Source organism: Melospiza melodia, chromosome 3 (assembly GCF_035770615.1).
Source record: "Melospiza melodia melodia isolate bMelMel2 chromosome 3, bMelMel2.pri, whole genome shotgun sequence".
Classification (NCBI taxonomy): domain Eukaryota; kingdom Metazoa; phylum Chordata; class Aves; order Passeriformes; family Passerellidae; genus Melospiza; species Melospiza melodia.
Genome location: NC_086196.1, coordinates 84,961,753 through 84,985,760, shown reverse-complemented (window position 1 = coordinate 84,985,760; position 24,008 = coordinate 84,961,753).

The window sequence follows — 24,008 nt, the reverse complement described above, 5'->3', positions numbered from 1 at the left end:
AAGCAGCTCTTCCTGGAAATCCTTGCCAGGCACATGACAGATGACCAAATAATGTAGTTAGCATGATTTTTCAGGGGAATTTCATGCTGAACATCACTTTAAACTCCTCTGATGAATCAACTTGACTGGTAGATGAAGGGAATATTATCTGCCTGGGCTTCAGGGAGGTTTTTGACGTACCTCTACATGGCATCACACATACATATGGAAGCAATAGTGCAAAGGGGAGGGAATCAGTGTCTTTTCAGTGATGCTGAGGGAAAAGACAAGAGGCAGTGGGCACACACTGAAATACAGGAGATTGCCTTTGAACATCAGTAAATGTTTCTTTACTGTCAGGGTGACTGAACCACGGCACAGACTGCCCAGAAAGATTGTGGAGCCTGGATCTTTGAAGACATTAAAAGTACACCCAGATAGAATCCTGGGCAAGAGGCTCTAGGTATCCTGGTTTAGGCAGGGGGGTTGGGCCTGGTTAGCCCCACCAACCCCTTCCACTCTCTTTCATTCTGTGCTAGTGAATTCTCTTCAAGATGCATTTCAAAGCACTGGCATGACAAAGTTCTGTGCAGACAGAGATCCAAATGGACATGGCATCTAAGTTCCTTAAGCAGTGTTCAAGAAGAATGTAAAACTCTGGCACAAGTGTCTCTTCCCTAACTGAATCCCTTTCATGGGAAAATTCCCAGCTCTAGAAAGATCTTCTGATACGCATGCTTAAGACTGACACTGGCTGAGCAAATTTCTCCCTATGTATATCTAAGACCAGTTAGGATCTTCACCCAAAGTGCTGTCAACATAGTCACAGAATGCCTATTGTTAAGAAGTGACAGCTTCCATCAGAATGGCAGCTATTGGTCCACAAAATGGATTAATGGATGGGAATTATCTACGTGGGTTAAAAACAAAAATAAAGAGTTGGTCTTTATTTATCAATTTCATGGCAATATTGATAAGGGAAGAAAAAGATCTAAGTCCTTGACTTTCTGGACTCGAGGAAAGATTTTAAAAATTCCTTGTAAAAATGTATGATCACAATCAGACTATTGAAACCATTTTAGTTGGGAACAAAGTTCCAAAATTGTCTAGATAGTGGCAAAGAAGCCAAGAAAATAGGAAAGAAACAAAAAGAGAGCAAAAGAGTCAGCTTCAGTGTACAAGCTCGTTCTAGAAGTAGTCTGCTGGGAAAAGGAACCCCCAGCTAAATTTCCAATGTATTCCTGCGCTTGATTCAGTAACTGGTCAATGTAAAAACCAATCCTTTTGTACAACTTCTTCCAGCAACAAAAACTCCAACAGGTTGACACTACCATCATGCCTGTTCCAGACATATTTAAAAGAGAAATGATGATTTTCTTGAAAACCTACTTACATAAAAGTTGCAAGATGGTGGAGGGATTCCCACATCCTCCTTCCTCCATCTGGCTTGAAAGTATATTTGATAAAATATGCAACAAAGCACATGATTTATAAGGGAGAGTCAAATGGATGATTTGGGAATCGATCTCTTGTTGATAGTAAACTTCATATCCACTCGGTGTGACCTTTTTAAAACAAAATGTGGAGCTGAGGCATGAATCTGCCACAACAATTGTAAAGCAAACATACACACTCCCCTTCATATGCCCCCCCCTCCACACACACCTAGGCACACACAGAGATCAGCATAGCAGATCATGAACACCTTGGAAAAGACTGAAATGCTAAATGCCTCTCTTGATGGGCAAAAGAGCTGGTGCAGTAATTCAAATGCCTGGTACAAAAATTCTGTTTAATATTTAGCTCCTATTTAAAACACAGCTTTTCATTTCATTCTATTTACAGAATATTTTCATTTCATTTGTTTCTTTAAAATTACTTAGTTCTCACCTGTTGTATGTCTAGGAATATTTTCTTCCAAAAATAGAAAAAAATAGATGATATCTTTTCAGCAGAAAACATTGGTTGATACAATTTTAAACCATCATGATATGGAAGAATTCTTCTGTCCCTCTCGAAGGTGGAAGAAGCATTTGGATCACAGATCATCTACAATGAAATACTTGACATGTTTAAGATGCTTTCAATCAATTTTGATCGTCAATTGCTTATTTGTTGTAAACAGTAATTTTTCAGTGAAGGGAAAGTGTGTGTGGTATATCTACATGATATGTTCAAAGGCAGTTCCTACTAATGGCCAGGCTGAATTCCAGTAAATAATGTCCCGAATGATATTTTGCCGCCTTCTTTGGCACTTCATGAAATCTTACCCCGATGAAGTGCTGAAACACAGAGATTTTCTCTTAGAGAGTGTCTCATGTTGTAACCTATCCCATGGATTTTATGCTGTAATTCTTATCTCTTTTAAAATTTACTATCTTCTGTACAGTTTTCATGAAACTTTCTGTTACAGTAGTGAATAGCACAGATAAATGTCATTTTGTACAACTTTGAATTTACCCCAAGAGCTGAGAGAAAACTTGATCCTATACTTCAATCCGAGTTTCTTCTATAGTCCAACTTTGTTTCTCTACCATCAAGCTTCTCCTTTGTTGCTGCTCCAAGCCCCGTCCAAGGTGACCTTGAATACTTTCAGGGATGGGACACCCACAACTTCTCTGGGCAACCTGTTCCAGTGTTCCAGCACTCCCACAGTAAAAAAGGCCTTCCTTTCATCTAATATGTGTAGGAAATCATAAATCTAGGCATAGAAGCTTGGAGTGCAAATTTGAAATTCTTTGGATTTGAAGCACATTTTATATGAATACTGACTTACAGATGACTAAAAGATGTTGATGGGCATTTGAGCTGACAAGTTTTGAAAAAGTGCACGGAAATTAAAATTGAAACCACTAAAATTAAAAACTCCTTGCCATTTTCTTTTTCCTCTCCTATTCAAAATTGCATATGTCAGATATCAGTGCTTCATGCAAACCTCTCAGATGCTCTCAGAGAAAAAGCTTTTCTTTCAGACTAAGTTGCGGTTGACGTAGAACACTAGCAGGAGTGAAAGATTTTCTGGGCATCGGGGCAGCCCGTTCTCCTTGGATTTGTGTGCAGAATGCATTTTATCCAAACTGGAAAATAGATCCCAGCTCTGTTCTATTCATCATCCTTACTTCATCAGGCCAGAAGATTCTGTGAAAAGTAGCCTGTGGACCTTGAAGACAGCGCATGTGAACCAGATGAGAGGTGATAGAGAAGTTGAGGGAGAGAAGAAAGAGCATGAGGCTGAAACCAGAAAGTATTTCTCCACGTGATCATGGAAGATTGCAGGAGCCACTTGGTACTATCAAACCAGCCCAACTTGGCACTTGTGCCACCTTGGGTCTGGGAGCCATGTTGCATATCGTGCATTTTAAGGAGCCAGCTGGCCACACCCAGCCATATGCCCCCAAACACAAACCAAGGCCCTTTTCTCTGGCAAACAAAACTCAGCTGCCCTGCTTCTGGATGGCAGATTGCAGGAACCACTTGGTACTATCAAACCAGCCCAACTTGGCACTGGTGCCACCATGGGTCTGGTCACCATCCTGCCTATTGTAGCTTTTCAGGAGCCAGCCGGTCACTCTCAGCCATAGGCCCCCAACACAAACCTCGGCCCGTTTCCCTGGCAAACAAAAGTAAGCTGCCCCGCTTCTGCATGGCAGATTGCAGGAGCTACTTAGTACTATCAAATCAGCCCGACTTGGCACAGGTGCCACCTTGGATCTGGGAACCATCCTGTGTATCGTGGATTTTCAGGGGCCAGCCGGCCACTCTCAGCCATATGCCCCCAAAAACAAACCACGGACCTTTTCTCTGGCAAACAAAAATCAGCTGCCCCACTTCTGGATGGCAGATTGCAGGAGCCACTTGGGACTATCACACCAGCACAACATGGCACTGCTGCCACCTTGGATCTGGGAACAATCCTGCGTATCGTACATATTCAGGAACCAGCCGAACACTCCCAGCCACAGGCCCCCAAACACAAACAACGGCCCTTTTCTCTGGCAAACAAAACTCAACTGCCCCTCTTCTGGATGGCAAATTGCAGGACGCACTTGGTACTACAAAAAGAGCCCGACTTGGCAGTGGTGCCACCTTGGCTCTGGGAACCATCCTGCGTATCGAGCATTTTAAGGAGCCAGCCGGCAATTCCCAGCCGTATGCCCCAAAAAGAAACCATGGACCTTTTCTCTGGCAAAAAAAACTCAGCTGTCCCGCTTCTGGATGGCAGATTGCAGGAGTTACTTTGAACCATACAACCAGCCTTACTTGGCACTGGTGCCACCTTGGATCTGGGAACCATCCTGCCTATCGTTGATTTTCAGGGGCCAGCCGGCCACTCTCAGCCATAGGCCCCCAAACACAAACCACAGCCCTTTTCTCTAGCAAACAAAATTCAACTGCCCCGCTTCTGGATGGCAAATTGCAGGAGCCACTGGGTACTACAAAAACAGCCTGACTTGGCACTGGTGCCACTTTGCGTCTGGTTACCATGCGGCGTATCGTGCATTTTAAGGAGCCAGGTGGCCACTCCCAGCCATATGCCCCCAAACACAACCCACGGCCCTTTTCTCTGGCAAACAAAATTCAGCTGCCCCGCTTCTGGATGGCAGATTGCAGGAGACACTTGGTACTATCAAACCAGCCCGACTTGGCACTGGTGCCACCTTGGGTCTGGGAACCATCCTGCGTATTGTGGATTGTCAGGAGACAGCCGACCACTCTCGGCCACAGAGCCCAATCAAAAACAAAGGTCCGTTTCCCTGGCAAAAAAAACTCAGCTGCCCCGCTTCTGGATGGGAGATTGCAGGAGGCACTTGACACTGTCAAACGAGCCCCACTTGGCACTGGTGCCACCTTGGGTCTGGGAACCATGCTGCGTATCGTGGATTTTCAGGAGCCAGCCGGCCACTGCCAGCCACAGGCCCCCAAACACAAACCACAGCCTTTTTCTCTGGCAAACAAAACTCAGCTGCCCCGCTTCTGGATGGCAGATTGCAGGAGCCACTTGGTACTATCAAACCAGCCCGACTTGGCACTGGTGCCACCTTGGGTCTGGGAACCATCCTGCCTATCGTGGATTTTAAGGAGCCAGCCGGCTACTCCCAGCCACAGGCCCCCAACAAAAACCACGGCCCTTTTTTCTCGCAAACAAAACTTAGCTGCCTCACTTCTGGATGGCAGATTGCAGGAGCCACTTGGTACTATCAAACCAGCCCGACTTGGCACTGGTGCCACCTTGGGTCTGGGAACCATCCTGCGTATCGTGGATTCTAAGGAGCCAGCCGGCCACTGCCAGCCACAGGCCCCCAAACAAAATCAACGGCGCTGTTCCCTGGAAAACAAAACACGCCTGCCAACTTTTTGATGGAGTTTGCAGGAGCCACTTGGTACTATCAAACCAGCCCGACTTGGCACTGGTGCCACCTTGGGTCTGGGAAACATCCTGCGTATCGTGGATTCTTAGGAGCCAGCCGGCCACTCCTAGCCACAGGCCCCCAAACAAAAACCTAGGCCTATTTCTCTGGCAAACAAAAGTAAGCTGCCCTGCTTCTGGATGGCAGATTGCAGGAGACACTTGGTACTATCAAACCAGCCCGACTTGGCACTGGTGCCACCTTGGATCTGGGAACCATGCTCTGTATCGTGGATATTCAGGGGCCAGCCGGCCACTCTCAGCCATATGTCCCCAAACAGAAACCTCGGCCCGTTTCTCTGGCAAACAAAACTCAACTGCCCCTCTTCTGGATGGCAAATTGCAGGATGAACTTGATACTAAAACCGCAGGCCGACTTGGTAGTGGTGACACCTTGGGCCTGGGAACCATCATGCGTATCGAGCATTTTAAGGAGCCAGCCGGCCACTCCCAGCAATATGCCCCCAAAAACAATCCACGGAATTTTCCTCTGGCAAACAAAAATCAGCTGCCTCGCTTCTGGATGGCAGATTGCAGGAGCCACTTTGCACCATCAAACCAGCCCGACTTGGCACTGGTGCCACATTGCATCTGGGAACCATGCTGCCTAGCGTGGATTTTCAGGAGCCAGCCGGCCACTCTCAGCTATATGCCCCCAAACAAAACCCACGGCCCGTTTCCCTGGCAAACAAAATTAAGCTGCCCCGCTTCTGGATGGCAGATTGCAGGACGCACTTGGTAGTATCAAACCAGCAAAACTTGGCACTGGTGCCACCTTGGGTCTGGGAACCATCCTGCGTATCGTGGGTTCAAAGGAGCCAGCCGGTCACTCCCAGCCACAGGCCCCCAAATACAAACAATGTCGCTTTTCCCTGGAAAACAAAACTCGCCTGCCAACTTTTTGATGGCAGATTGCAGGAGCCACTTGGTACTATCAAACCAGCCCAACTTGGCACTGGTGCCACCATGGGTCTGGTAACCATCCTGCCTATTGTAGCTTTCCAGGAGCCAGCCGGTCACTCCCAGCCATAGGTCCCCAGTCACAAACCTCGGCCCGTTTCCCTGGCAAACAAAAGTAAGCTACCCCGCTTCTGGATGGCAGATTGCAGGAGCCACTTGGTACTATCAAACCAGCCCAACTTGGCACTGGTGCCACCTTGGGTCTGGGAACCATGCTGCGTAACACAGATTCTAAGGCGCCAGTCGGCCACTACGAGCCACAAGCCCCCAAACACAAACAACGGCGCTATTCTCTGGCAAACAAAACTCAACTGCCCCTCTTCTGGATGGCAAATTGCAGGACGCACTTGGTACTATAAAAACAGCCCGACTTGGCACTGGTGCCCCCTTGGGTCTGGGAACCATCCTGCGTATCGATCTTTTTAATGAGACAGCCGGCCGCTCCCAGCCATATGCCCCCAAACACAACCCACGGCCCTTTTCTCTGGCAAACAAAACTCAACTGCACCGCTTCTGGATGGCAGATTGCAGGAGCCACTTGGTACTATCAAACCAGCCCGACTTGGCACTGGTGCCACCTTGGGTCTGGGAACCATCCTGCGTATTGTGGGTTGTCAGGAGCCAGCCGAACACTCTCGGCCACAGACCCCAATTAAAAACAACGGCCCGTTTCACAGGCAAACAAAACTCAGCTGCCCCGCTTCTGGATGGGAGATTGCAGGAGGCACTTGACACTGTGAAACCAGCCCCACTTGGCACTGGTGCCACCTTGGGTCTGGGAACCATGCTGCGTATCATGGATTTTCAGGAGCCAGCCGGCCACTGCCAGCCACAGGCCCCCAAACACAAACCACAGCCTTTTTGTCTGGCAAACAAAATTCAGCTGCCCCGCTTCTGGATGGCAGATTGCAGGAGCCACTTGGGACTATCACACCAGCACAACATGGCACTGCTGCCACCTTGGATCTGGGAACCATCCTTCCTATAGTGGATTTTCAGGGGCCAGCCGGTCACTCTCAGCCATAGGCCCCAAACACAAACCACGGCCCTTTTCTCTGGAAAACAAAACTCAACTGCCCCTCTTCTGGATGGCAGATTGCAGGAGCCACTGGGTACTATGAAACCAGCCCTACTTGGCACTGATGCCACCTTGGGTCTGGGAACCATGCTGCGTATCATGGATTTTCAGGAGCCAGCCGGCCACTGCCAGCCACAGGCCCCGAAACACAAACAAGAGCCTTTTTCTCTGGCAAACAAAATTCAGCTGCCCCGCTACTGGATGGCAGATTGCAGGAGCCACTTGGTACTATCAAACCAGCCCAACTTGGCACTGGTGCCACCTTGGGTCTGGGAACCATGCTGCGTAACACAGATTCTAAGGCGCCAGTCGGCCACTACGAGCCACAAGCCCCCAAACACAAACAACGGCGCTATTCTCTGGCAAACAAAACTCAACTGCCCCTCTTCTGGATGGCAAATTGCAGGACGCACTTGGTACTATAAAAACAGCCCGACTTGGCACTGGTGCCCCCTTGGGTCTGGGAACCATCCTGCGTATCGATCTTTTTAATGAGACAGCCGGCCACTCCCAGCCATATGCCCCCAAACACAACCCACGGCCCTTTTCTCTGGCAAACAAAACTCAACTGCACCGCTTCTGGATGGCAGATTGCAGGAGCCACTTGGTACTATCAAACCAGCCCGACTTGGCACTGGTGCCACCTTGGGTCTGGGAACCATCCTGCGTATTGTGGGTTGTCAGGAGCCAGCCGAACACTCTCGGCCACAGACCCCAATTAAAAACAACGGCCCGTTTCACAGGCAAACAAAACTCAGCTGCCCCGCTTCTGGATGGGAGATTGCAGGAGGCACTTGATGTAATCAAACCAGCCCGACTTGGCACTGGTGCCACCTTGGGTCTGGGAACCATCCTGCGTATCGTGGATTCTAAGGAGCCAGCCGGCCACTCCTAGCCACAGGCCCCCAAACAAAAACCTAGGCCTATTTCTCTGGCAAACAAAAGTAAGCTGCCCTGCTTCTGGATGGCAGATTGCAGGAGACACTTGGTACTATCAAACCAGCCCGACTTGGCACTGGTGCCACCTTGGATCTGGGAACCATGCTCTGTATCGTGGATATTCAGGGGCCAGCCGGCCACTCTCAGCCATATGTCCCCAAACAGAAACCTCGGCCCGTTTCTCTGGCAAACAAAACTCAACTGCCCCTCTTCTGGATGGCAAATTGCAGGATGAACTTGATACTAAAACCGCAGGCCGACTTGGTAGTGGTGACACCTTGGGCCTGGGAACCATCATGCGTATCGAGCATTTTAAGGAGCCAGCCGGCCACTCCCAGCAATATGCCCCCAAAAACAATCCACAGAATTTTCCTCTGGCAAACAAAAATCAGCTGCCTCGCTTCTGGATGGCAGATTGCAGGAGCCACTTTGCACCATCAAACCAGCCCGACTTGGCACTGGTGCCACATTGCATCTGGGAACCATGCTGCCTAGCGTGGATTTTCAGGAGCCAGCCGGCCACTCTCAGCTATATGCCCCCAAACAAAACCCACGGCCCGTTTCCCTGGCAAACAAAATTAAGCTGCCCCGCTTCTGGATGGCAGATTGCAGGACGCACTTGGTAGTATCAAACCAGCAAAACTTGGCACTGGTGCCACCTTGGGTCTGGGAACCATCCTGCGTATCGTGGGTTCAAAGGAGCCAGCCGGTCACTCCCAGCCACAGGCCCCCAAATACAAACAATGTCGCTTTTCCCTGGAAAACAAAACTCGCCTGCCAACTTTTTGATGGCAGATTGCAGGAGCCACTTGGTACTATCAAACCAGCCCAACTTGGCACTGGTGCCACCATGGGTCTGGTAACCATCCTGCCTATTGTAGCTTTCCAGGAGCCAGCCGGTCACTCCCAGCCATAGGTCCCCAGTCACAAACCTCGGCCCGTTTCCCTGGCAAACAAAATTCAGCTACCCCGCTTCTGGATGGCAGATTGCAGGAGCCACTTGGTACTATCAAACCAGCCCAACTTGGCACTGGTGCCACCTTGGGTCTGGGAACCATGCTGCGTAACACAGATTCTAAGGCGCCAGTCGGCCACTACGAGCCACAAGCCCCCAAACACAAACAACGGCGCTATTCTCTGGCAAACAAAACTCAACTGCCCCTCTTCTGGATGGCAAATTGCAGGACGCACTTGGTACTATAAAAACAGCCCGACTTGGCACTGGTGCCCCCTTGGGTCTGGGAACCATCCTGCGTATCGATCTTTTTAATGAGACAGCCGGCCACTCCCAGCCATATGCCCCCAAACACAACCCACGGCCCTTTTCTCTGGAAAACAAAACTCGCCTGCCAAACTTTTGATGGCAGATTGCAGGAGCTACTTAGTACTATCAAACCAGCCCGACTTGGCACTGGTGACACCTCTGGTCTGGGAACCATCCTGCCTATCGTGGATTTTCAGGGGCCAGCCGGCCACTCTCAGCCATATGCCCCAAAAACAAACCACGGCCCTTTTCTCTGGCAAACAAAACTCAACTGCCCCTCTTCTGGATGGCAAATTTTAGGACGCACTTTGTACTACGAAAACCGCCCGACGTGGCACTGGTGCCACCTTGTGTCAGGGAACCATCCTGCATATCGAGCTTTTTAAGGAGCCAGCCGGCCACGCCCAGCCATATACCCCCAAAAACAAACCACGGACCATTTCTCTTGGAAACAAAAATCCGCTGCCCCGCGTCTGTATGGCAGATTGCAGGAGCCACTTTGCACCATCAAACCAGCCCGACTTGGCACTGGTGCCACCTTGGGTCTGGGAACAATCCTGCATATCGTGGATTCTAAGGAGCCAGCCGGCCACTCCCTGCCACAGGCCCCCAAACACAAACAACGGCGCTTTTCCCTGGAAAACAAAATTCGCCTGCCAGCTTTTTGATGGCAGATTGCAGGAGCCACTTGGTACTATCAAATCATCCCAACTTGGCACTGGTGCCACTATGGGTCTGGGAACCATCCTGCCTATTGTAGCATTTCAGGAGCCAGCCGGTCACTCCCAGCCATAGGCCCCCAGACACAAACCTCGGACCGTTTCCCTGGCAAACAAAATTAAGCTGCCCCGATTCTGGATGGCAGATTGCAGGAGCCACTTGGTTGTGTCAAACCAGCCCGACTTGGCACTGGTGCCACCTTGGGTCTGGGAACCATCCTGCGTAACGTGGATTCTAAGCAGCCACCCGGCCACTCTGAGCCACAGGCCCCCAAACACAAACAAGGGCGCTTTTCCCTGGAAAACAAAACTCGCCTGCCAAATTTGATGGCAGATTGCAGGAGCCACTTGGTACTATCAAACCAGCCCAACTTGGCACTGGTGCCACGTCTGGTCTGGGAACCATCCTGCCTATCGTAGCTTTTCAGGAGCCAGCCGGTCACTCCCAGCCATAGACCCCCAGACACAAACCTCGGCCCGTTTCCCTGGAAAACAAAAGTAAGTTACCCCGATTCTGGATGGCAGATTGCAGGAGCCACTTGGTACTATCAAATCAGCCCAACTTGGCACTGGTGCCACGTCAAGTCTAGGAACCATCCTGCGTATCGTGGATTCTAAGGAGCCAGCCTGCCACTCCCAGCCATAGGCCTCTAAACAAAAACAACGGCGCTTTTCCCTGGTAAAGAAAACTTGCCTGCCAACTTTTTGATGGCAGATTGCAGGAGCCACTTGGTACTATCAAACCAGCCCAACTTGGCACTGGTGCCACCATGGGTCTGGTCACCATCCTGCCTATCGTAGCTTTTCAGGAGCCAGCCGGTCACTCCCAGCCATAGGCCCCCAGACACAAAGCTCGGCCCGTTTCCCTGGCAAACAAAAGTAAGCTGCCCCGCTTCTGGATGGCAGATTGCAGGAACCACTTGGTAGTATCAAACCAGCCCGACTTGGCACTGGTGCCACCTCTGGTCTGGGAACCATCCTGCGTATCGTGGATTCTAAGGAGCCAGCTGGCCACTCCCAGCCACAGGCCCCCAAACACAAACAACGGCGCTTTTCCCTGGAAAACAAAACTCGCCTGCCAATTTTTTGATGGCAGATTGCAGGAGCCACTTGGTACTATCAAACCAGCCCAACTTGGCACTGGTGCCGCCATGGGTCTTGTCACCATCCTGCCTATCGTAGCTTTTCACGAGCCAGCCGGTCACTCCCAGCCATAGGACCCCAGACAAAAACCTCGGCCCGTTTCCCTGGAAAACAAAAGTAAGCTGCCCCGCTTCTGGATGGCAGATTGTAGGACGCATTTGTTACTATCAAACCCGCCCGACTTGGCACTGGTGCCACCACTGGTCTGGGAACCATCCTGCGTATCGTGGATTCTAAAGAGCCAGCCGGCCACTCCCAGCCACAGGCACCCATACACAAACAACGGCACTTTTCCCTGGAAAACAAAACTCGCCTGCCAACTTTTTGATGGCAGATTGCAGGAGCCACTTGGTACTATCAAACCAGCCCAACTTGGCACTGGTGCCACCATGGGTCTGGTCACCATCCTGCCTATCGTAGCTTTTCAGGAGCCAGCCGGTCACTCCCAGCCATAGGCCCCCAGACAAAAACCTCGGCCCGTTTCCCTGGCAAACAAAAGTAAGCTGCCCCGCTTCTGGATGGCAGATTGCAGGATCCACTTGGTACTATCAAACCAGCCCGACTTGGCACTGGTGCCACGACAAGTCTGGGAACCATCCTGCGTATCGTGGATTCTAAGGAGCCAGCCGGCCACTCCCAGCCACAGGCCCCCAAACAAATCAACGGCGCTTTTCCCTGGAAAACAAAACTCGCCTGCCAACTTTTTGATGGCAGATTGCAGGAGCCACTTGGTACCATCAAACCAGCCCAACTTGGCACTGGTGCCACCTTGGGTCTGGTCACCATCCTGCCTATCGTAGCTTTTCAGGAGCCAGCCGGTCACTCCCAGCCATAGGCCCCCAGACACAAACCTCGGCCCGTTTCCCTGGCAAACAAAAGTAAGCTGCCCCGCTTCTGGATGGCCGATTGCAGGAGCCACTTTGCACCATCAAACTATCCCGACTAGGCACTGGTGCCACCTTGGGTCTGGGAACCATCCTGCGTATGGTGGATTCTAAGGAGCCAGCCGGCCACTCCCAGCCACAGGCCCCTAAACACATCAACGGCGCTTTTCCCTGGAAAACAAAACTCGCCTGCCAAACTTTTGATGGCAGATTGCAGGAGCCACTTGGTACTATCAAACCAGCCCAACTTGGGAATGGTGCCACCATGGGTCTGGTCACCATCCTGGCTATCGTAGCTTTTCAGGAGCCAGCCGGTCACTCGCAGCCATAGGCCCCCAGACACAAACCTCGGCGCGTTTCCCTGGCAAACAAAAGTAAGCTGCCCTGCTTCTGGATGGCAGATTGCAGGAACCACTTGGTACTATCAAACCAGCAAAACTTGGCACTGGTGCCACCTTGGGTCTGGATACCATGGTGCGTATCGTGGATTCTAAGGAGCCAGCCGGCCACTCCCAGCCACAGGCCCCCAAACAAAAACAACGGCGCTTTTCCCTGGAAAACAAAACTCGCCTACCAACGTTTTGATGGCAGATTGCAGGAGCCACTTGGTACTATCAAACCAGCCCAACTTGGCACTGGTGCCACCATGGGTCTGGTCACCATCCTGCCTATCGTAACTTTTCAGGAGCCAGCCGGTCACTCCCAGCCATAGGCCCCCAGACACAAAGCTCGGCCCGTTTCCCTGGCAAAGGAAATTAAGCTGCCCCGCTTCTGGATGGCAGATTGCAGGAGCCACTTGGTACTATCAAACCAGCCCGACTTGGCACTGGTGCCACCTCTGGTCTGGGAACCATCCTGCGTATCGTGGATTCTAAGGAGCCAGTCGGCCACTCCCAGCCACAGGCCCCCAAACACAAACAACGGCCCGTTTCCGTGGCAAACAAAAGTAAGCTGCCCCGCTTCTGGATGGCAGATTGCAGGAGGCACTTGGTACTATCAAACCAGCCCGACTTGGCACTGGTGCCACCTCTGGTCTGGGAACCATCCTGCGTATTGTGGTTTCTAAGGAGCCAGCCGGCCACTCCCAACCACAGGCCCCCAAACACAAACAACTGCGCTTTTCCCTGGAAAACAAAACTCGCCTGCCAACGTTTTGATGGCAGATTGCAGGAGCCACTTGGTACTATCAAACCAGCCCAACTTGGCACTGGTGCCACCATGGGTCTTGTCACCATCCTGCCTATCGTAGCTTTCAGGAGCCAGCCGGTCACTGCCTGCCATAGGCCCCGAGACACAAACCTCGGCCCGTTTCCCTGGCAAACAAAAGTAAGCTGCCCCGCTTCTGGATGGCAGATTGCAGGAGCCACTTGGTACTATCAAACCAGCCCGACTTGGCACTGGTGCCACTTCTGGTCTGGGAACCATCCTGCGTATCGTGGATTTTATGGAGCCAGCCGGTCAGTCCCAGCCATAGGCCCCCAAACACAAACAACGATCCGTTTCCCTGGCAAACAAAAGTAAGCTGCCCCGCTTCTGGATGGCAGATTGCAGGAACCACTTGGTAGTATCAAACCAGCCCAACTTGGCACTGGTGCCACCTCTGGTCTGGGAACCATGCTGCGTATCGTGGTTTCTAAGGAGCCAGCCGGCCACTCCCAACCATAGACCCCCAGACACAAACCTCGGCCCGTTTCCCTGGAAAACAAAAGTAAGCTACCCCGATTCTGGATGGCAGATTGCAGGAGCCACTTGGTACTATCAAATCAGCCCAACTTGGCACTGGTGCCACCATGGGTCTGGTAAACATCCTGCCTATCGTAGCTTTTCAGGAGCCAGCCGGCCACTCTCAGCCATATGCCCCCAAAAACAAACCACGGCCCTTTTCTCTGGCAAACAAAACTCAACTGCCCCTCTTCTGGATGGCAAATTTTAGGACGCACTTTGTACTACGAAAACCGCCCGACGTGGCACTGGTGCCACCTTGTGTCAGGGAACCATCCTGCATATCGAGCTTTTTAAGGAGCCAGCCGGCCACGCCCAGCCATAAACCCCCAAAAACAAACCACGGACCATTTCTCTTGGAAAAAAAAATCCGCTGCCCCGCGTCTGTATGGCAGATTGCAGGAGCCACTTTGCACCATCAAACCAGCCCGACTTGGCACTGGTGCCACCTTGGGTCTGGGAACAATCCTGCATATCGTGGATTCTAAGGAGCCAGCCGGCCACTCCCAGCCACAGGCCCCCAAACACAAACAACGGCGCTTTTCCCTGGAAAACAAAATTCGCCTGCCAACTTTTTGATGGCAGATTGCAGGAGCCACTTGGTACTATCAAATCATCCCAACTTGGCACTGGTGCCACTATGGGTCTGGGAACCATCCTGCCTATTGTAGCATTTCAGGAGCCAGCCGGTCACTCCCAGCCATAGGCCCCCAGACACAAACCTCGGACCGTTTCCCTGGCAAACAAAATTAAGCTGCCCCGATTCTGGATGGCAGATTGCAGGAGCCACTTGGTTGTGTCAAACCAGCCCGACTTGGCACTGGTGCCACCTTGGGTCTGGGAACCATCCTGCGTATCGTGGATTCTAAGCAGCCACCCGGCCACTCTGAGCCACAGGCCCCCAAACAAAAACTACGGCGCTTTTCCCTGGAAAACAAAACTCGCCTGCCAACTTTTTGATGGCAGATTGCAGGAGCCACTTGGTACTATCAAACCAGCCCAACTTGGCACTGGTGCCACGTCTGGTCTGGGAACCATCCTGCCTATCGTAGCTTTTCAGGAGCCAGCCGGTCACTCCCAGCCATAGACCCCCAGACACAAACCTCGGCCCGTTTCCCTGGCAAACAAAAGTAAGCTGCCCCGCTTTTGGATGGCAGATTGCAGGAGCCACGTTGCACCATCAAACCAGCCCCACGTGGCACTGGTGCCACCTTGGGTCTGGGAACAAGTTGGGCTGGTTTGATAGTACCAAGTGGCTCCTGCAATCTGCCATCCAGAAGCGGGACAGCTTACTTTTGTTTCCCAGGGAAACGGGCCGAGGTATTTGTCTGGGGGCCTATGGCTGGGAGTGACCGGCTGACTACTGAAAAGCTACGATAGGCAGGATGGTTACCAGACTCATGGTGCCACCAGTGCCAAGTGGGGCTGCTTTGATAATACTAAATAGCTCCTGCAATCTGCCATCCAGACGCGGGGCAGCGGATTTTTGTTTGCTGGAGAAAAGTTCCGTGGTTTTTTTTTTGGGGGTATATGACTGGACGTGGCCGGCTGGCTCCTTAAAAAGCTCTATACGCAGGATTGTTCCCTGACCCAAGGTGGCATCAGTGCCAAGTCGGGCTGTTTTCGTAGTACCAAGTGCGTCCTGCAATTTGCCATCCAGAAGCGGGGCAGCCTACTTTTGTTTGCCAGGGAAACGTGCCGAGGTATTTGTCTGGGGGCCTATGGCTGGGAGTGAGCGGCTGGCTCCTGAAAAGCTACGATAGGCAGGATGGTGACCAGACCCATGGTGGCACCAGTGCCAAGTTGGGCTGGTTTGATAGTACCAAGTGGCTCCTGCAATCTGCCATCAAAAAGTTGGCAGGCGAGTTTTGTTTTCCAGGGAAAAGCGCCGTTGTTTTTGTTTAGAGGCCTGTGGGTGGGAGTGGCCGCCTGTCCTCGTAGAATCTACGTTACGCAGCATGGTTCCCAGAGCCAAGGTGGCACCAGGGCCAAGTCGGGCTGGTTTGTAAGTACCAAGTGCATCCTGCAATCTGCCATCCAAAAGCGGGGCAGCTTACTTTTGTTTGCCAGGGAAACGGGCCGAGGTTTGTGTCCGGGGGCCTATGGCAGGGAGTGACCGGCTGGCTCCTGAAAAGCTACGATAGGCAGGATGTTTACCAGACCCATGGTGGCACCAGTCCCAAGTTGGGCTGATTTGATAGTACCAAGTGGCTCCTGCAATCTGCCATCCAGAATCGGGGTAACTTACTTTTGTTTTCCAGGGAAACGGGCCGAGGTTTGTGTCTGGGGGTCTATGGCTGGGAGTGACCGGCTGGCTCCTGAAAAGCTACAATAGGCAGGATGGTTCCCAGACCAGAGGTGGCACCAGTGCCAAGTTGGGCTGGTTTGATAGTACCAAGTGGCTCCTGCAATCTGCCATCAAAAAGTTGGCAGGCGAGTTTTGTTTTCCAGGGAAAAGCGCCGTTGTTTGTGTTTGGGGGCCTGTGGCTCAGAGTGGCCGGGTGGCTGCTTAGAATCCACGTTACGCAGGATGGTTCCCAGACCCAAGGTGGCACCAGTGCCAAGTCGGGCTGGTTTGACACAACCAAGTGGCTCCTGCAATCTGCCATCCAGAATCGGGGCAGCTTAATTTTGTTTGCCAGGGAAACGGTCCGAGGTTTGTGTCTGGGGGCCTATGGCTGGGAGTGACCGGCTGGCTCCTGAAATGCTACAATAGGCAGGATGGTTCCCAGACCCATAGTGGCACCAGTGCCAAGTTGGGATGATTTGATAGTACCAAGTGGCTCCTGCAATCTGCCATCAAAAAGCTGGCAGGCGAATTTTGTTTTCCAGGGAAAAGCGCCGTTGTTTGTGTTTGGGGGCCTGTGGCAGGGAGTGGCCGGCTGGCTCCTTAGAATCCACGATATGCAGGATTGTTCCCAGACCCAAGGTGGCACCAGTGCCAAGTCGGGCTGGTTTGATGGTGCAAAGTGGCTCCTGCAATCTGCCATACAGACGCGGGGCAGCGGATTTTTGTTTCCAAGAGAAATGGTCCGTGGTTTGTTTTTGGGGGTATATGGCTGGGCGTGGCCGGCTGGCTCCTTAAAAAGCTCGATATGCAGGATGGTTCCCTGACACAAGGTGGCACCAGTGCCACGTCGGGCGGTTTTCGTAGTACAAAGTGCGTCCTAAAATTTGCCATCCAGAAGAGGGGCAGTTGAGTTTTGTTTGCCAGAGAAAAGGGCCGTGGTTTGTTTTTGGGGCATATGGCTGAGAATGGCCGGCTGGCCCCTGAAAATCCACGATAGGCAGGATGGTTCCCAGACCAGAGGTGTCACCAGTGCCAAGTCGGGCTGGTTTGATAGTACTAAGTAGCTCCTGCAATCTGCCATGCAGAAGCGGGGCAGCTTACTTTTGTTTGCCAGGGAAACGGGCCGAGGTTTGTGTCTGGGGGCCTATGGCTGGGAGTGACCGGCTGGCTCGTGAAAAGCTACGATAGGCAGGATGGTGACCAGACCCATGGTGGCAGCAGTGCCAAGTTGGGCTGGTTTGATAGTACCAAGTGGCTCCTGCAATCTGCCATCAAAAAGATGGCAGGCGAGTTTTGTTTTCCAGGGAAAAGCGCCGTTGTTTGTGTTTGGGGGCCTGTGGCTGGGAGTGGCCAGCTGGCTCCTTAGAACCCACGATACGCAGGATGGTTCCCAGACCTGAGTTGGCACCAGTGCCAAGTTGGGCTGGTTTGATAGTACCAAGTGGCTCCTGCAATCTGCCATCCAGAAGCGGGGCAGCTTACTTTTGTTTGCCAGGGAAACGGGCCGAAATATTTGTCTGGGGGCCTCTGGCTGGGGGTGGCTGGCTGGCTCCTGAAAAGCTACGATAGGCAGGATGGTGACCAGACCCATGGTGGCACCAGTGCCAAGTTGGGCTGGTTTGATAATACCAAGTGGCTCCTGCAATCTGCCATCAAATGTTTGGCAGGCGAGTTTTGTTTTCCAGGGAAAAGCACCGTTGTGTGTGTTTTGGGGCCTGTGGCTGGGAGTGGCCAGCTGGCTCCTTTGAATCCACGATACGCAGGATGGTTCCCAGACCCAAGGTGGCATCAGTGCCAAGTCGGGCTGTTTTGTTAGTACCAAGTGGTTCCTGCAATCTGCCATCCAGAAGCGGGGCAGCTGAATTTTGTTTGCCAGAGAAAAAGGCTGTTGTTTGTGTTTCGGGGCCTGTGGCTGGCAGTGGCCGGCTGGCTCCTGAAAATCCATGATACGCAGCATGGTTCCCAGACCCAAGGTGGCATCAGTGCCAAGTAGGGCTGGTTTCATAGTACCCAGTGGCTCCTGCAATCTGCCATCCAGAAGAGGGGCAGTTGAGTTTTGTTTTCCAGAGAAAAGGGCCGTGGTTTGTGTTTGGGGCCTATGGCTGAGAGTGACCGGCTGGCCCCTGAAAATCCACTATAGGAAGGATGGTTCCCAGATCCAAGGTGGCAGCAGTGCCATGTTGTGCTGGTGTGATAGTCCCAAGTGGCTCCTGCAATCTGCCATCCAGAAGCGGGGCAGCTGAATTTTGTTTGCCAGACAAAAAGTCTGTGGTTTGTGTTTGGGGGCCTGTGGCTGGGAGTGGCCGGCTGGCTCCTGAAAATCCATGATACGCAGCATGGTTCCCAGACCCAAGGTGGCACCAGTGCCAAGTGGGGCTGGTTTCACAGTGTCAAGTGCCTCCTGCAATCTCCCATCCAGAAGCGGGGCAGCTGAGTTTTGTTTGCCTGTGAAACGGGCCGTTGTTTTTAATTGGGGTCTGTGGCCGAGAGTGTTCGGCTGGCTCCTGACAACCCACAATACGCAGGATGGTTCCCAGACCCAAGGTGGCACCAGTGCCAAGTCGGGCTGGTTTGATAGTACCAAGTGGCTCCTGCAATCTGCCATCCAGAAGCGGTGCAGTTGAGTTTTGTTTGCCAGAGAAAAGGGCCGTGGGTTGTGTTTGGGGGCATATGGCTGGGAGCGGCCGGCTGTCTCATTAAAAAGATCGATACGCAGGATGGTTCCCAGACCCAAGGGGGCACCAGTGCCAAGTCGGGCTGTTTTTATAGTACCAAGTGCGTCCTGCAATTTGCCATCCAGAAGAGGGGCAGTTGAGTTTTGTTTGCCAGAGAATAGCGCCGTTGTTTGTGTTTGGGGGCTTGTGGCTCGTAGTGGCCGACTGGCGCCTTAGAATCTGTGTTACGCAGCATGGTTCCCAGACCCAAGGTGGCACCAGTGCCAAGTTGGGCTGGTTTGATAGTACCAAGTGGCTCCTGCAATCTGCCATCCAGAAGCGGGGTAGCTTACTTTTGTTTGCCAGGGAAACGGGCCGAGGTTTGTGACTGGGGACCTATGGCTGGGAGTGACCGGCTGGCTCCTGGAAAGCTACAATAGGCAGGATGGTTACCAGACCCATGGTGGCACCAGTGCCAAGTTGGGCTGGTTTGATAGTACCAAGTGGCTCCTGCAATCTGCCATCAAAAAGTTGGCAGGCGAGTTTTGTTTTCCAGGGAAAAGCGCCGTTGTTTGTGTTTGGGGGCCTGTGGCTGGGAGTGGCCAGCTGGCTCCTTAGAACCCATGATACGCAGGATGGTTCCCAGACCTGAGTTGGCACCAGTGCCAAGTTGGGCTGGTTTGATAGTACCAAGTGGCTCCTGCAATCTGCCATCCAGAAGCGGGGCAGCTTACTTTTGTTTGCCAGGGAAACGGGCCGAAATATTTGTCTGGGGGCCTCTGGCTGGGGGTGGCTGGCTGGCTCCTGAAAAGCTACGATAGGCAGGATGGTGACCAGACCCATGGTGGCACCAGTGCCAAGTTGGGCTGGTTTGATAATAACAAGTGGCTCCTGCAATCTGCCATCAAAAGTTTGGCAGGCGAGTTTTGTTTTCCAGGGAAAAGCACCGTTGTGTGTGTTTTGGGGCCTGTGGCTGGGAGTGGCCAGCTGGCTCCTTTGAATCCACGATACGCAGGATGGTTCCCAGACCCAAGGTGGCATCAGTGCCAAGTCGGGCTGGTTTGTTAGTACCAAGTGGTTCCTGCAATCTGCCATCCAGAAGCGGGGCAGCTGAATTTTGTTTGCCAGAGAAAAAGGCTGTTGTTTGTGTTTCGGGGCCTGTGGCTGGCAGTGGCCGGCTGGCTCCTGAAAATCCATGATACGCAGCATGGTTCCCAGACCCAAGGTGGCATCAGTGCCAAGTAGGGCTGGTTTCATAGTACCCAGTGGCTCCTGCAATCTGCCATCCAGAAGAGGGGCAGTTGAGTTTTGTTTTCCAGAGAAAAGGGCCGTGGTTTGTGTTTGGGGCCTATGGCTGAGAGTGACCGGCTGGCCCCTGAAAATCCACGATAGGAAGGATGGTTCCCAGATCCAAGGTGGCACCAGTGCCAAGTTTTGCTGGTTTGATACTACCAAGTGCGTCCTGCAATCTGCCATCCAGAAGCGGGGCAGCTTAATTTTGTTTGCCAGGGAAACGGGCCGTGGGTTTTGTTTGGGGGCATATAGCTGAGAGTGGCCGGCTGGCTCCTGAAAATCCACGCTAGGCAGCATGGTTCCCAGATGCAATGTGGCACCAGTGCCAAGTCGGGCTGGTTTGATGGTGCAAAGTGGCTCCTGCAATCTGCCATCCAGAAGCGAGGCAGCTGATTTTTGTTTGCCAGAGGAAAATTCCGTGGATTGTTTTTGGGGGCATATTGCTGGGAGTGGCCGGCTGGCTCCTTAAAATGCTCGATACGCATGATGGTTCCCAGGCCCAAGGTGTCACCACTACCAAGTCGGCCTGCGGTTTTAGTATCAAGTTCATCCTGCAATTTGCCATCCAGAAGAGGGGCAGTTGAGTTTTGTTTGCCAGAGAAACGGGCCGAGGTTGCTGTTTGGGGACATATGGCTGAGAGTGGCCGGCTGGCCCCTGAATATCCACGATACAGAGCATGGTTCCCAGATCCAAGGTGGCACCAGTGCCAAGTCGGGCTGGTTTGATAGTACCAAGTGTCTCCTGCAATCTGCCATCCAGAAGCAGGGCAGCTTACTTTTGTTTGCCAGAGAAATAGGCCTAGGTTTTTGTTTGGGGGCCTGTGGCTAGGAGTGGCCGGCTGGCTCCTTAGAATCCACGATACGCAGGATGGTTCCCAGACCCAAGGTGGCACCAGTGCCAAGTCGGGCTGGTTTGATTACACCAAGTGCCTCCTGCAATCTCCCATCCAGAAGCGGGGCAGCTGAGTTTTGTTTGCCTGTGAAACGGGCCGTTGTTTTTAATTGGGGTCTGTGGCCGAGAGTGTTCGGCTGGCTCCTGACAACCCACAATACGCAGGATGGTTCCCAGACCCAAGGTGGCACCAGTGCCAAGTCGGGCTGGTTTGATAGTACCAAGTGGCTCCTGCAATCTGCCATCCAGAAGCGGTGCAGTTGAGTTTTGTTTGCCAGAGAAAAGGGCCGTGGGTTGTGTTTGGGGGCATATGGCTGGGAGTGGCCGGCTGTCTCAGTAAAAAGATCGATACGCAGGATGGTTCCCAGACCCAAGGGGGCACCAGTGCCAAGTCGGGCTGTTTTTATAGTACCAAGTGCGTCCTGCAATTTGCCATCCAGAAGAGGGGCAGTTGAGTTTTGTTTTCCAGAGAATAGCGCCGTTGTTTGTGTTTGGGGGCTTGTGGCTCGTAGTGGCCGACTGGCGCCTTAGAATCTGTGTTACGCAGCATGGTTCCCAGACCCAAGGTGGCACCAGTGCCAAGTTGGGCTGGTTTGATAGTACCAAGTGGCTCCTGCAATCTGCCATCCAGAAGCGGGGTAGCTTACTTTTGTTTGCCAGGGAAACGGGCCGAGGTTTGTGACTGGGGACCTATGGCTGGGAGTGACCGGCTGGCTCCTGGAAAGCTACAATAGGCAGGATGGTTACCAGACCCATGGTGGCACCAGTGCCAAGTTGGGCTGGTTTGATAGTACCAAGTGGCTCCTGCAATCTGCCATCAAAAAGTTGGCAGGCGAGTTTTGTTTTCCAGGGAAAAGCGACATTGTTTGTATTTGGGGGCCTGTGGCTGGGAGTGACCGGCTGGCTCCTTTGAACCCACGATACGCAGGATGGTTCCCAGACCCAAGGTGGCACCAGTGCCAAGTTTTGCTGGTTTGATACTACCAAGTGCGTCCTGCAATCTGCCATCCAGAAGCGGGGCAGCTTAGTTTTGTTTGCCAGGGAAACGGGCCGTGGGTTTTGTTTGGGGGTATATAGCTGAGAGTGGCCGGCTGGCTCCTGAAAATCCACGCTAGGCAGCATGGTTCCCAGATGCAATGTGGCACCAGTGCCAAGTCGGGCTGGTTTGATGGTGCAAAGTGGCTCCTGCAATCTGCCATCCAGAAGCGAGGCAGCTGATTTTTGTTTGCCAGAGGAAAATTCCGTGGATTGTTTTTGGGGGCATATTGCTGGGAGTGGCCGGCTGGCTCCTTAAAATGCTCGATACGCATGATGGTTCCCAGGCCCAAGGTGTCACCACTACCAAGTCGGCCTGCGGTTTTAGTATCAAGTTCATCCTGCAATTTGCCATCCAGAAGAGGGGCAGTTGAGTTTTGTTTGCCAGAGAAACGGGCCGAGGTTTCTGTTTGGGGACATATGGCTGAGAGTGGCCGGCTGGCCCCTGAATATCCACGATACAGAGCATGGTTCCCAGATCCAAGGTGGCACCAGTGCCAAGTCGGGCTGGTTTGATAGTACCAAGTGTCTCCTGCAATCTGCCATCCAGAAGCAGGGCAGCTTACTTTTGTTTGCCAGAGAAATAGGCCTAGGTTTTTGTTTGGGGGCCTGTGGCTAGGAGTGGCCGGCTGGCTCCTTAGAATCCACGATACGCAGGATGGTTCCCAGACCCAAGGTGGCACCAGTGCCAAGTCGGGCTGGTTTGATTACACCAAGTGCCTCCTGCAATCTCCCATCCAGAAGCGGGGCAGCTGAGTTTTGTTTGCCTGTGAAACGGGCCGTTGTTTTTAATTGGGGTCTGTGGCCGAGAGTGTTCGGCTGGCTCCTGACAACCCACAATACGCAGGATGGTTCCCAGACCCAAGGTGGCACCAGTGCCAAGTCGGGCTGGTTTGATAGTACCAAGTGGCTCCTGCAATCTGCCATCCAGAAGCGGTGCAGTTGAGTTTTGTTTGCCAGAGAAAAGGGCCGTGGGTTGTGTTTGGGGGCATATGGCTGGGAGTGGCCGGCTGTCTCATTAAAAAGATCGATACGCAGGATGGTTCCCAGACCCAAGGGGGCACCAGTGCCAAGTCGGGCTGTTTTTATAGTACCAAGTGCGTCCTGCAATTTGCCATCCAGAAGAGGGGCAGTTGAGTTTTGTTTGCCAGAGAATAGCGCCGTTGTTTGTGTTTGGGGGCTTGTGGCTCGTAGTGGCCGACTGGCGCCTTAGAATCTGTGTTACGCAGCATGGTTCCCAGACCCAAGGTGGCACCAGTGCCAAGTTGGGCTGGTTTGATAGTACCAAGTGGCTCCTGCAATCTGCCATCCAGAAGCGGGGTAGCTTACTTTTGTTTGCCAGGGAAACGGGCCGAGGTTTGTGACTGGGGACCTATGGCTGGGAGTGACCGGCTGGCTCCTGGAAAGCTACAATAGGCAGGATGGTGACCAGACCCATGGTGGCACCAGTGCCAAGTTGGGCTGGTTTGATAGTACCAAGTGGCTCCTGCAATCTGCCATCAAAAAGTTGGCAGGCGAGATTTGTTTTCCAGGGAAAAGCGACATTGTTTGTATTTGGGGGCCTGTGGCTGGGAGTGACCGGCTGGCTCCTTTGAACCCACGATACGCAGGATGGTTCCCAGACCCAAGGTGGCACCAGTGCCAAGTTTTGCTGGTTTGATACTACCAAGTGCGTCCTGCAATCTGCCATCCAGAAGCGGGGCAGCTTAATTTTGTTTGCCAGGGAAACGGGCCGTGGGTTTTGTTTGG